The 14761-nt window shown below is 40.4% G+C and overlaps 2 long non-coding RNA genes across 2 annotated transcripts; both read left to right on the top strand.

Annotated features, from left to right (window-relative positions):
• The first annotated feature begins 9500 nt into the window (after positions 1-9500).
• LOC144766916 (uncharacterized) lies at positions 9501-9810 on the top strand. Its single transcript, XR_013597979.1, has 3 exons — positions 9501-9532; positions 9641-9670; positions 9779-9810. It is a non-coding gene; the product is annotated as an uncharacterized LOC144766916 (long non-coding RNA).
• A 4419-nt stretch (positions 9811-14229) lies between these two features.
• On the top strand, positions 14230-14537 carry LOC144766915 (uncharacterized). The gene is made up of 3 exons (XR_013597978.1): positions 14230-14259; positions 14368-14397; positions 14506-14537. It is a non-coding gene; the product is annotated as an uncharacterized LOC144766915 (long non-coding RNA).
• The last annotated feature ends 224 nt before the right edge of the window (positions 14538-14761 follow it).

The following is a 14761-nucleotide window of genomic DNA, read 5'->3' as shown; positions in this document are numbered from 1 at the left end:
ATAAGACTACAACATTTGCGGTCTACAATAAGAATGTAACTCCCATTATAGAGTCTTTGAAAGAATGGTTCTATTTCTGTTGCAGGTGCGCCTTGCTGGTGACATGAAAGGTTGTATGAATTCCCTTCACAGGCTCCATGCAAACTAATTCCGTTACACAGAAGTGTGCCACTTAGTGACATCGCACAATTGTTGCCACTAAGAAACACTTTCTGTCCTTTATTACTGACACATGCATGTGAATAGGGCAGGTTCCATGTTGTTTTAAGGTACCCCTTTCCCAATTTCTCGTACATGCCAGCCTGTATATATTTTTGGCAGTATTGAAACCTGAAGGTTGAGATTGGAATATTTATTATCCCATGTATTATCCATTCACTGACAGGTCGTTCTGACATTGTCACTGGTAATCTTTCGAGTTTTTCAATGCTCAAGATTGTATAATCAGCACCCTTTTGTGCCATACTGATCTGTCTATCAGTAAGGTTAAAGATTTGGAATAATGACGTTGTGTTGATTAGACGCCAAGGCACATAGCCTGAACGCAGATTTTGTAACGTCCAGCCAAGCTGTACAATAGAACGCAATTGTGACTGACCGTGTTGTAATAACAGTAAGTCTTGCGATAATATATCGATTGCTGAAGACACAATGCTGTCCAAAGAAAAAATTCTGGAGGACAGAGTCATTAACCCATTGTCCACTACAGAAAGTGATTTTTCCAAATTAATACGGTCAATTTCCCGTATTCTCTCTGCTGTTTCAATTTGAGTAACCTTCCAGGCCTCATTGTATGCTGCATATACAGAGGCTGCTATGAAACGCTTTTGACGCTGTTTGCGTGGTCCCATAGTGAAATCACGCAAGTCAGCACCATCAGTAAGTAAAGTTAGGTGTTGCTTAATTTCTGCCAGTGTGGAAGTTTGTAGCCATTGAAGGCATAATTTGCCCACACTGTAGGTGGTTATTATCCCTGGGTGATGTCTTTGAGGATATCTAGGGTCTGGCCTGGTCATTTTGAACCCCTGCGTTTTGTTCAGGAATCTGTCTTGACAGTTATTAGTATCTGTGGGCCAGATCAACCACTGTTTCCAATCAGGATGTGTTCTGTTTTGGTTTAATATATGGTTTACGTCTATCTCTTCATCTGTATCAGAGTTATTGCTAAACATTGTTGGCTTTGGAATAGACGGTTTATTTAAATCTTTGATTTTGGCTAAGCCAAGACAGGTGGTCTGTTGAACAGTGTCATTTAAAAATATCATTTGTTCTGGGATCATGCAGGCTCTAAACAAAGCTTCTATACCCTCTACTTGCCAATCTTTTGTACCCCAAACACTTTTCAATTCAACATTTTTGTCCCAATAATCAAACCCAAAGGTATTCATTTTTTCAAAGAATGAGTCTGAATATAACAATTTTGTGTTGGTTATCATGGTCTTGGTCCCTGTCTTATTTGATAATTTAAAATAAAATGCTTCAGCATTACTTGTGTTAAAACCTGAAAAATATGAATATTTGTCGTAAACGGTTCTTGAGCTCCCTTTTGGAGGTGTTGCACAATGTTCCCATTGATTATAGTTTAAAACATTTCTAGGTTGTGCAGATCTATGTAAAAAATGGTTACCATAGTGGTTATAAAAGTACATACTATCATAATTGGTAGAACCCTGCAAATAATCATGTTTGGTAAATTTAGCAGACATTACTAAATCAGACATCATATTATTAATGCTTTCGAAGTCCCAATCATCAGCAAATGAGTTTGGTTTTACAAAGTCACTCAAGGAGATCTTAATTTGGTGTGGATATTTCAGGATCTCGACCGGACCATACATTTCATAGTCAGTGTTGTCCCAGGCTACCCCACCAGGTATCGGATTGGCTGTGAAGTTGGCTGAAGAAAGTTCTCTTTTCTCGACGTGTGAAGATGTGTGTGGTTTGAGGATCAAGTTGATTTTCTGACTTGCTGTGTCCATTTTTGCATATTTTCCCTCAATAAAGCGTCCCAATGTTAGTATCATGATGAGCCAAAGTATGAGGATAAATGCACCAAAACCCACCCAAAATTCAATCCATGGAGAAATCAGATATGTTTCTTTCAGTTGTTTCAAAAGTTCTTTAGCTTTATCTTTAAAGGTTTTTGATGATGGCTGTGTCTTTGATTCACTGAAGCCTTCAGAGGAATCATCGAAGTTTATGAAGTAGCCAGATGCTGTTCTGTCAATTGTTCCAATTGCTTCAGGATTACTGTTTCTTGCATTTTCACTTGGTACTTCATTATAGATTGGTGTGTCTCTGCTAAATGTTTTTATTTGGGTTTTCAGAGGTCTGAGTTCTATTGCATTGTTGCATAGTCCTTGTTGTTCTTCTGTAGGCGTTTCGAATGTGATGAGCCTCTTCGTTAGGACCTCTGTACTGGTAGCAAACCTTGGTGTTCTGCTACTTATTGGGAGTCCACTTGGCCTACTGTTTGTTATCGGCCACATGTTGTGGTTTTACCAGGTCGATGGATACAACTCGGTTCTCCTTTTTACCAGCAAGTGGCGGTAGTACAACTGATCTTGTCCCGTTGACAGACAAGACAGGAACTGCTTTTCTGTAAGAAGGCCCAAATTCCTTCTTTACCGCGATCTTTTCCCTGACTAGATCCCCGACTTTTGGAATCCAGACAGGTCTTGCTGGGACAGGTGGTGGTTCTTCAGTGGTTGTTGGCTGTTGTTTCAACTTTATGTTGCTCAGGTCTTTTCTTGTTTTGTTTAAGTCCTGCAAAATAGCCAAACGGTCTTTGATATCAAAGCTTTTTTCTTTCACCACTGAAGTCTGACTGTCAAGGTCAGAGATAATCATCCTAGTTCCGAATAATAATTCGTACGGACTGAATCCCTTCAGAGAATTTCTTGGCAAGTTATTGAGACTACGTTGGACACTTATTAGATGTTTGACCCACCCAGCTCCCGTACCTAATATCCTTTCCGTTATAGATTGCTTTATGCCTTGGTTTTTTCTTTACACCATCCCGTACCCTCAGGAAGGAAGTGAGAAGATTCCCGCTGGGCTATGCTCATTTGGCCATGTTTCCCCCCATGCTTGAGGGCTAGAGTGTAGACAATGGTCAAACATAGCATGCTCTTAGCGTATATGCCATTTAGACTCGCAAATCTTTGTATAACAGTCCGGACGTCAGCCGAGTGCTGGCGATCTACATTATAAGTGGAACTAGCCTGTATAAGTTAATCGCAACCCTTCCTTTTTACTCCAGATTTTTCCTGGAGTAAACCGACGAGGTATTAAACTGTTTCTCTCCCCACTGCGATCTCTGTTGCAGTTTGGGCAGTTTTTTACAAACATGGTGTGACGCAGGCTCATGCCTGGCCACCAGTACCGTGATTGTAATTCTTCCAGAGAATCTTTTAGTTTGAGGTGTCTGAGACCCTCGCCCATATGTGCGTCTGCGATTAACAAGTTTCTCCTGTCCATGTTTGGAATCACTCTATCCCCCACTCCAGGGATTCGAGCAAAAGGGACGGAGTTTGCATCGATTATGTATGTATAATTGAGTGGATAGTTGATCGGTAACGCTGAGCAGTCGCCTTTTGATGACGTTTTCACTGCCAGCACTGTTTCACCGTCAATGTATTTTAATGTACGCTTTTTTCGATCTACGGGAGCCGTTTTAGTTGCTGCCGCTGTGGCTGTTTCAGCCAATGAATTCCCTGCAACGTGAACGCCATCACGCTGATGACTCAGTGAGTGTGTCACGTGAGTCTTTGGTAGTTCTTTTTGTAAAAGAGCTATTTGTTCCCAGAGCAGTTTCTGCTTTATTGGTGCATCTGTGTCATCTTTGTAACCGTTTTGAATCCATGTCTGCAAATCCTTGTTATATGATTTGACGCAGTAATATGAATCTGACACTATAAGTGTCGGGAATTCGCGATCCGCATTATCTAGCGCCATTTTCAATGCTATTATTTCTGTTTGTTGTTCAGAATTAGTTTCTACTGAGTGTGTTTTTGTTAATAGAGGTTTTAGTTTACCTCCGCGCCACACTTCTTTTGTAATCTCACATGTGGGGTTGTATGCCTGTTCTCCCCAAACGGGGGGTTGAGCATGTCCGTCTGTATAGATTACACAGGCGTAATGTCGTAAAGGCAGAATGTCGATTGGCAGAGGATATGTTTCTTCATATTCTAGATTTTTTAATTCTTCTAGTTCTGGATCAAAGTAGTAGTATACTTTGTCCGTTGTGATTGAATTCACCCATTGTATCCATTCTGGATTTAATGTTGTTGTTGGTAAATTACACGGTGTTGTTAGTGCCTCGAAGGCTGATTCTGCTGTTCTGACTGTGATATGTCTACCGTCAGCTTGATCTTTTTCTCTAGCTATTGCGGTTTGAACTGCATGAACAATTTTTTCTTTGTTGCTGAATTTCTGTTCAGCTTCTGTGTACAAGTGTGATTTGAATGCAATTGGTACCTTTTCTCCCTCATTCGAGGTCAGGTATGTGAATCCGCATCTTCCTGGGATGACTCGAATCACAAGATTGCGTGTGTTATCACGTGTTTCTAATTTTGTTTTAATTAGCATATCTGTTTGTAGGGATCTCAAAATTTCTGTGTGTATTTGAGTCCAATTGGATCTTTTAAAATCTGGTTTTATCAGATCATAAAGGGGTTTGACCCTTTCTGCGTAATTTGCAATGTATGTTCTTCCGAAATTTAGGAAGCCTAGAATCGACTGTAGGTTTTTTAGTGTTCTAGGTGCTTGGATTACGGCACATTTCTCTAGGAAATTGTCAGCCAGGCTTTTGCCTTCACTTGATAACTCATATCCTAAGAATAGGACTGTCAGATGGGCAATTCTGGATTTTTTAAAGTTGAATTTGTAACCCTCTGCTGCGAACCCAAGTATTATGGTGTTCACTCTCTTCAAGTGAGTCTCCAAGTCATCATCTGTTAAGTAAATGTCATCGACATAAGATAATGCTTCATCATCATATAGTTGTAGTAATTCTGTTACTCTCGCTGAGAATACCCCCGGGCTGTTCTTGTACCCCTGGGCTAACCGACAGAATTGTTTTTGAGTGCCATTTATTGAGAATGCAGTTAAATATCTGCTCTCTGGTGCTATGTTTTGACAAAAGAATCCATTAGAGATGTCCAAGGTTGTTTTGTATTTTTTGCGCACTATGTTATTCATTAGTGCAGCACTGTGTGAGTTTTGCACTGCAAAAGTTTTGCAACATGTGTTAAGGTGTCGGTAATCCAAAACTAGACTATATGAATTGTCTGGTTTGGAGACCGGAAACAAAGGGTTGTTCATTTGTGAGGTGCAAGTTTCAATCACCCCCTGGTATTCTAGCTGATCTAGTATTTCATTTACCTGTTTTTTAGCTTCTTGCTTAATTGGGTACTGCCTTTGTGCAGTTGGTTGTGATTTTAACTGGATTTTGTGAGGAGGAGAGTCCTCATCCCATCCTACATGATTTTTATATAAGGCAGGAGCTAGAGCCACTGCCCATTTTCTGGCAAGTGTGTATTTTTTATGAATCGGGATATGATTCGAGAAGGCAGGCATAATTACTTCTTCGCCATGAGGGCACTCCCTTACAAACTCTGGTGGCCAGTCTTTTTCAGCTAGAAGGATATCATAGCCCTTGGAGAGATTATCCCAAAATAGTCCCCTTATTTTCCTAGTCTTATCTCCCTCTATACGCAATGTTATTTCGTATATTTTGTGAGGTTTGCTAATTCTGGTGTCCGCAGTTTCCACTTGAAGATATTCATTCGTGTCCACTGTCTCCAGATGATTCATAAGGACTTTGCGAGCTATGCTCACTTCTGCTGCGCTGTCTAGCATTGTCTGAGCCCACTCTCCGTTTTTCAGTTGTGTCCTCAGTATTCTCGGCATTGTTAACTACCTTGATACTGGCTACCTTCTTTTTTGGAAATTGTAATTTCTTTTTTAGCTGAGCAGGTTCCTTGTCTTTGGACTTGGTGTGCTCTTCTCTTTGTTCTGATCGTCCTCTTCTTTCCGATTTCTGCGAGGAAGTCTGAAAAGATTGAGAGGGACGTGTATCAATGTCTTGATATCTATCAGGCTTTTTTATATTATCCCTATTTCTAAGGTTATATCTTTTCCCAGAGGGGTCACTCTGGGGTGACCTGTGTCTTTGGTTCGGAGATTTCTCTCTTCGCCTAGGAGACCTTCCTCTGGACTGGAATTTCTTTTCTTTAGGATTGGATTGTTTGTTTCCATCCCAGTTCTTTTTTGGTGAATTATTATTAAAAAATATTTTTTCTGGACTTTCAGTCAGTTGTGGTTTTACTGGTATTCCACCTAAACTATCTCTACCTAGTTCCTCATAGGATTTTTCTATGATTCTGGCAATTTCAGCTGGTTGGTCTGCTATATCTGTCTCTTTTAACCTCTGGCGGATCGCCACGTTTGCTGCTTCTGCCTTTATATTGGATAATAATATAGCCGAGACCTGCTTGAAGTCTTTTAGTAATTTCATACCAAGAGTTAAAGCGGGTTCAGGTCCATATTCATCTTGAATTTGTTTTAGCACATCTGGTATTACCGAAATGGATGGAACACCGTGCGTTTTTGTGTAGATGGAAGCAAAGACTGTACCCCAAGTGTCACAGTCCTCAATGTGTGGTGCGATTCCCATTGGAAGGCAGATAGTCAGAATCCTGTGCTTTTCTAGCGGGTGGTGTCAGCAAACACCGCCTCTATTTGGGTGATTTTTTGCGCTAGCCAGAATGGTATTTGTTCCCGTTTAGCCGGTACTTTACCTAGGCAGGATTGGATGTTCTGTGGTGTAATTTTATTTGTGTTCCCCTGGTGAGGGGTCAGCTGTGGAAGTTTAATCGCTGGCTGAATTGTTGATGTCCGCATCACATACTGAACTAATTGTCTATGAATTTTTATTAATTGTTTTAGCTGTGTTAACAGCTCTGCTGCAGACATCCCATTGATGTCTGGATGTGGTGTGTATCCGGCTAGGACCGGCCACATTGCTCCTGGTCTACCTAAAGGACCGAGCCTGGTGATGTGATTGTTATGTTTTAGGGCGCCATCAAATAAGAGCAAATGCTCTTGAAATTTGAGTGGTACTTCCACCTCCTCGAAAGGAGTGTACTCATTAGGAGGTTCCTCTATTTTGTAATAGTGGAAGTACTTTGTTACAGCATTTGCTGCTGGAAAATGTATCCATGAATAGTATACCTCTGTCTGCCGATATTCGTGTGCCTCAATTATGAATATGACTGTGCCACCTCTAGGTGTCAGTCCATTTTCTATAAGTTTCAGGGTTATAGATCTCCTTTTGATGACCGGGATGAGTATTATATCCCGTCCGCATCTAGTGCTGCAGCATCAGCCGCTGCGAGTTCAGCTGCTAATCTAACTGCCTCTCTTTCTTCTTCATTGTCAGACATTTTACTGTCCTGAAGATTTTTTCTTTTGTTTGCAGATCAGGTTCCTTATGGAAACAAAGATTAGACGCACAATATTTTGGAACAGTGTATCCTTCAACGTTGACTATACCAAGACCCATACATAGGAGTTCCCTCCTGCGAGGTCTGGCAGATATAACCTTTCACCCACTCCAGACGTCTTTGGAGTATTTGGGAAAAGGGTCTGAGTGAGAAAGCACGACTGAGTTACTCTAAATGTCTTACGTTAGTTTTATCGCCCTTTCCAAACGCGTTGGGCGCCATGTAGTGTAGTTCCTATCATCCCAATAGGCTCTGCGCATTGGAATAATACCTACAGCAGTAAAGGCCTAGGCCAGACGTTAACTAGGTCTACTACTGTCGATACTAGACTTAAAGTTTTGGGTTTGCCAGCTTAGCTCAGAGTTCACTAGAAACTTTCTCGAATGTTCAAGGAGGACTTAACTTCCCTGATTAGACAAGAAGGGATTTAGTTTCTGACAACCATAGAACATGACAACTTTGCTCTCCCCTAATCAAGAGTAAATCTCGAGAGTCGTGTGAACAAAAGGCAATTTATTTTACTCAGTCAGTACGTGCATTCTTAGTCTCATCAGAATGTAGAGAAAAGGACGAGACGGGTGTGTTCAATAAAAAGGTGTTATTTATTGATCAGTCTCTTTTCTCGTACAAGAGAAATGGATCGATATTATTGCAATACTTATAGCTAAGTAAAGTGCATACATTAAAAGCAATAGTATAAAATAATACTGTAAAAACATTGATATGGTTTCTAAGCCATAAGATGTTTTAAAATGAATAAAATATATTACATACACATATACATTTGACTAAACGTGCTCAACTGGTGTTTCTAGATACGCCTACCCCGTGTACCTGACCTAAGCCTAATACGTGGGTGGGAATAGAAAGTTACAGTTTAAGTTAAGTTTGTTTTTGCCAAGTGAATAACTAAAGAATTCTCTGTGAGGGGTTATTCAGTTCTGTACCTGGAAGTTAGGATGAATGAGGAATGGTATCTCTCTCTCTGGTCTCGATATTCCAGGCTGCCTGCGAGGGCTACCCAGAAACGCCGGGGCTGGAATTCTCGGCAGGAGAAAGCAGCTTCTCTCAGCGCGTCAGGAAGGCGGGGCTGCGCCAGCGGGGTCTGCTCTGCTCTTCGCTTCGGCAAGTATGGCTGCTCCGTCTCGTCACCACGCGTGTGTTTGCATAGGGCAAGATCGGTAATATTTATACCTTTAAGGTGCCGAGATTGACGTAAGGATGGACATAGATACGTCAATAAGGATGTCATACGACTTGCTCGTTAGCACATTCTTTTACTGAAGTTCTCTGTGAAATCGTTGGGCTTAACGACAAAATGGAAATGGTTTGTTTTCTATGAACATATAAAACCAGGACCCCTCATGATCTCAATTTCACGGTGCTACTAATATCACCTACATACACTTATTCCTAGTAATACTTATTAACACAATTAATTATGGTGACCCATCTGAGTACTGTATAAGATTGTAAATAGGCAGGACACTCGCACAAAAGTTTCCTCTTTGGATGTTTTTAAAAAAATGGGCTGCGCAGCACCAGATTGTTAATAGGCAGTTAATGAAAACATTTTCTCTTTGTTTCGTTGTGTTTGCTTCTTTTTCTTGTTGCACCTATTCTATCCTTTTTCTGCAGTACACACGCTACTTTTTATGGGCCTCCTAGGCAATATACGGAAACTTTAATTCATTGCATCTACTTGCAATAGATTGAGATCGAAGGCACTTAATAATGGCGCCTCCTTTCAGCGCGGAACAGTCCGTCATTTATCTTGTAGCACGTTATACTCGACGAGTTATTAACAGGGAAAAGGGACAAGTCGTGTGCACGATAGCACGGGTGCGGATGTCTTTTTGGACCAGCCGGTCGAGTTTTGCGGTGAGTTCCGCTTCCCCACATCAGCCGATAATATTTATAACCTTCGAGTTGGTTTTTAAAGTCCCCAACCGCTTATTGTCTTCACAGAATGCTGTGACACTTCGTTAAACTGCTGCTTCGTAAAGCACATCGAACCATGACAGGTAAACGTTTTTTCCCCGTACTGTGGAGGGCTAGCTATAAAAAATTGTTTTCTTGAGCATGCACTGTTTAAATGCTCATTAGCTTTCCTTTTTTCTTAAATTCTGCAGAGTAAAAACGCCTCATTTCTAATCCAGCAGGTGAGCTTAGAATCATTTTCTCGGCAGTAACATACTTCACTGTCTAATTTTAGATCTGTTTGCCTCAATCTAAAATGGTATGCATTTTGTCTGTCCGTTTATTTTCAGTTACCTCAACTACAAGCATTCAGGTAACCAGCACTTTGTGTGCTCTCTACACAGAAACACATTTGTGGTTCATAGAATATTGTGTTTACTTAAAGTATTTACTCATTCCCTAGATTACGCGCAGCCACGCTATTCATCGAATCCATGAGTGGATTCGTCAGTCCATAGTTGCGGTAAGACTGATGTTAAAACACTACATGCAGAAAATACATTGTCCTCCTAAGCACTGGAAGTAACTGAGTTTTCTTTCTTCCTGTTTCCCTTTTTTCTTTTCTTCATACAGACCCCTGACGAAGGGGCACAAGCCCCGAAATGCATTGGGTTTATGCAATTTATGATGTTATTTAATTTGGTGTAATTTATGTACTTCACATTGAACCATACTAATGATTTGTTGGACTTTCTCCTTGAAATGTTATGTAATTGGTGAAGCAATATAATGAATTGTGATTAAATGTGTGACTAAAACATGATATACTTTTGACTGGAGAATTTAAATATTGTTGGTGCACGCTGGAGTCCTGGTCACTTCTGTTACCAGGCCTTACATTTAGCTATTCAATAGTGTGCAGGCACTAATCCAACGCGCACACATACCGTACAAGCAGGCTAAATTGGATTCATGAGTGCAGTCCCCACATACATTCATTGTTTACACATACTGCACAACTAGGGGCACTAGCACCAAGATCAAAATGTCTTTTGATTCTATCGCGGCAATTACAGATAATCGCGCAAATACTAAAGTCTATACACAGGATGAAGCCTCCCAAATTTACAAACTCATTAAGGAAACTAAGACTTTTGATGCTAAAGGAGGCTCTGTTACGCAACAGCTTAAGCAATTAGAATACCTAGTAAGACGTGAATTGAATCAGCGCTTACACGCATCTACACTGGTACAGTATCACCGAGTTAAGCGGATCCCGAGGGGACTTCGACTGGCAATACGACCTATGCTTTACAGATTAAACAGCAACCCCAAATTCATGGAAAAATGGTTTGAAATATTGAATAAATGCTCGTTGGATTTAATACTCTTGCTAATTGAAGAGCTGGCTAAAACCATACATGAGTTGGAAGAAGAGATTTTCAATGTTAAAAGAGAGCTCTCAGTTAAAATTGAAGAGGAACCATGGTCAAAAATTCTAGAGGACATAGACATAAGGCTCGATAAATATGGGAAGGAACTTCAGGAAACGAAACCGCGCAAGTTCAAGCGGGATACAATAGATTACAAGCTCAATGAAGCTTACACCTGGGCTGAGATTTACGCAAAAAGAAGATACACCGGCAAGAAACAACCTGCAGCTTCGTCCGATGAAAGTGCAATGTCCGACAATGACACGAATACGTCAAGGCAACCTATGTCTGTACAACAACATCAAGCGTCAAGTTCACAAATATCTACTGTACCTGATCAAGCATCGGAATCTGATGCTTTTTGAGAAGCTGGCCAGTCATCAACCAAGCCACCGGATTTACCATCAGCACAAATGAACGAAAAAAGACGCGAAGAGGAAAGGGAAAAGGACAAAGAGAAAGAATCATCGAAAAAGACAGGATTACGGAGCCAAACCAAAATCTCGTAATAAATATCTCAAAGTATCCTCTCTCTGAGTTTGAAGAAAAATTGCTAAACAAAGGCATTTCATTTGTTAGTACGTATCATACGAATGAACTTGAAACTGAAGTAACACTTTTCAAATTTATGAGAATCTTGCGTCTTAAGCATTTTTTCACAATCCTAAATCCGATTGAAACTCCTGAGACCTCAGAAACTCAATTTAAACCAAAGAGTAACTTTTTGGCACCTGTCTCACACAAAACATTGGACACATTCGAGACTTTGGTTAAAGCTGATCTGAGCAAAATACATTACAAAAGAAAATCCAGCAACTTAACAAGAGCAGAGCGTAGTGCACTTTATGCATTGGCAAAAAATAGTACCATCAAGATCCAAAAGGCAGACAAAGGAGGAGGTCTGGTAATAATGGACTCGGATTATTACATACAAAGGGGTGATGAACATGTATTAGACACAAACACATACGCGAAACTTGAGAAAGACCCGACTTTGGAAATTGTGAAAACGCTGGATATGATTTTGGAGAAAGCAGAAGAACAAAAATGGATCAACAACACGACTAAACGCTATCTAAGACAAATGTACCCAAGAAGACCTAGAATTTACTTTCTCCCGAAAGTGCACAAAAACCTGGAAAATCCCCCTTTCAGACCGATAGTGTCTGGATGTTCGTCAATTTTTGAAAACCCAGGTATATTCATTGATGCTCAGATGCAGGCCTTTATTCGAGAGTGGCCGACATATCTGGAAGACACTTCTGACTTCCTCAGAAGCCTGTCAACAATTTCAATAGACAACTGCATGGAATGGACACTGTGTACAATTGACGTCACGTCATTATATACTTCAATTCCGCACAAACAAGGTTTAGAAGCCATGGAGTGGGCACTATTGAGAATCGATAAGCCTGTAGAGATGAAATTGATGATCATGCAACTACTAGAATTCTGTTTAACAAACAGCTATTTCACATGGTTTGATGATTATTATATCCAACTGTCAGGAACAGCAATGGGATTTCCGGGGGCATGTATTTATGCCAATGTATTCATGGCGAAATTTGAATTAGACTACATTCTTGAAGATAGCACCTGGCAAAATGGGCTTGTATACTATAAACGCTACATAGACGACGTTTTCTTGATTTGGAAGCGGTCAACATCAGAATTACAGGACAACATCAAAACCTTAAATCTAGCTAATCCGAGGATTCAATTCACCCATAGCATTAGTAAAACAGCATTGCCATTTCTTGATGTAATGGTAGAAATATCAGAAGGTTCTATTCAAACAAGCTTGTACAAAAAAACAACAGATAAGAATACAGCTTTGCTCTATAGCAGTTTCCACCCGGCCTCTCTGATCAATAATCTCCCAATCTCACAGTTCATGAGGATAAAACGAAAATCAACGGACGATTTGCAATGTGAAAAAAGTCTTGATGAACAAAAACATAGATACCTCGACAGGGGATACCCTAGAAAATTGCTTGTAGCACATTTAGGAAAAATCAAGTCAATCCCAAGAAAAGATCTTCTGCAAAAGAAATCTAAAAAGACCAACCAAAGAATGGCTTTTGTATCCAAATTTTCAACAGCCTCTAGAGATATAAAAAGGATCATACTGAAAAGATGGGAAATTCTCCAAACAGAGAATGACTTTGGCGCATTGTTTACGGACAAACCCTTGTTCGCATACAAAAGAGCTCAAAATTTCAAAGAGGTCTTGAACAAATCCTTGAACGATGGGAGACAACAAAATGAAACATACAAAGGCACAACGAAGTGTTTCCACTGTAAAAACTGCAATAATGCCATACTAGGTAATACCCTATTGCACCCACGAACAGGAGAGAAAATACCACTGAGACACACAACGAACTGTAACTCAGAACATGTGGTCTATTCGATCAAGTGTCCATGTGGTCTTCTGTATGTCGGAAAGATGGACAGAAAATTAAAAATTCGATTGTCAGAGCACAAAAGCCGGATACGGAACAAAAACCTCACATCGCCGTTGGCAAAGCATTGGATTGACGCAAGGCATACGCTTGCCCAATTAAGATTTCAAATAATCGAACTGATCCCACAGCGTTTGGGTCATGATAACGCCAGGACCCTCCTCCAGAGGGAAGCCTTTTGGATACGAAAATTGCAAACAATGTCCCCAAGTGGGCTTAACGACAAAATGGAAATGGTTTGTTTTCTATGAACATATAAAACCAGGACCCCTCATGATCTCAATTTCACGGTGCTACTAATATCACCTACATACACTTATTCCTAGTAATACTTATTAACACAATTAATTATGGTGACCCATCTGAGTACTGTATAAGATTGTAAATAGGCAGGACACTCGCACATAAGTTTCCTCTTTGGATTTTTTTTAAAAAATGGGCTGCGCAGCACCAGATTGTTAATAGGCAGTTAATGAAAACATTTTCTCTTTGTTTCGTTGTGTTTGCTTCTTTTTCTTGTTGCACCTATTCTATCCTTTTTCTGCAGTACACACGCTACTTTTTATGGGCCTCCTAGGCAATATACGGAAACTTTAATTCATTGCATCTACTTGCAATAGATTGAGATCGAAGGCACTTAATAATGGCGCCTCCTTTCAGCGCGGAACAGTCCGTCATTTATCTTGTAGCACGTTATACTCGACGAGCTATTAACAGGGAAAAGGGACAAGTCGTGTGCACGATAGCACGGGTGCGGATGTCTTTTTGGACCAGCCGGTCGAGTTTTGCGGTGAGTTCCGCTTCCCCACATCAGCCGATAATATTTATAACCTTCGAGTTGGTTTTTAAAGTCCCCAACCGCTTATTGTCTTCACAGAATGCTGTGACACTTCGTTAAACTGCTGCTTCGTAAAGCACATCGAACCATGACAGGTAAACGTTTTTTCCCCATACTGTGGAGGGCTAGCTATAAAAAATTGTTTTCTTGAGCATGCACTGTTTAAATGCTCATTAGCTTTCCTTTTTTCTTAAATTCTGCAGAGTAAAAACGCCTCATTTCTAATCCAGCAGGTGAGCTTAGAATCATTTTCTCGGCAGTAACATACTTCACTGTCTAATTTTAGATCTGTTTGCCTCAATCTAAAATGGTATGCATTTTGTCTGTCCGTTTATTTTCAGTTACCTCAACTACAAGCATTCAGGTAACCAGCACTTTGTGTGCTCTCTACACAGAAACACATTTGTGGTTCATAGAATATTGTGTTTACTTAAAGTATTTACTCATTCCCTAGATTACGCGCAGCCGCGCGCCACGCTATTCATCGAATCCATGAGTGGATTCGTCAGTCCATAGTTGCGGTAAGACTGATGTTAAAACACTACATGCAGAAAATACATTGTCCTCCTAAGCACTGGAAGTAACTGAGTTTTCTTT

The sequence above is a fragment of the Lissotriton helveticus genome, chromosome 7 (genome assembly GCF_964261635.1).
Source record: "Lissotriton helveticus chromosome 7, aLisHel1.1, whole genome shotgun sequence".
Classification (NCBI taxonomy): Eukaryota; Metazoa; Chordata; class Amphibia; order Caudata; family Salamandridae; genus Lissotriton; species Lissotriton helveticus.
This window is presented reverse-complemented; position numbering and strand designations above follow the sequence as displayed.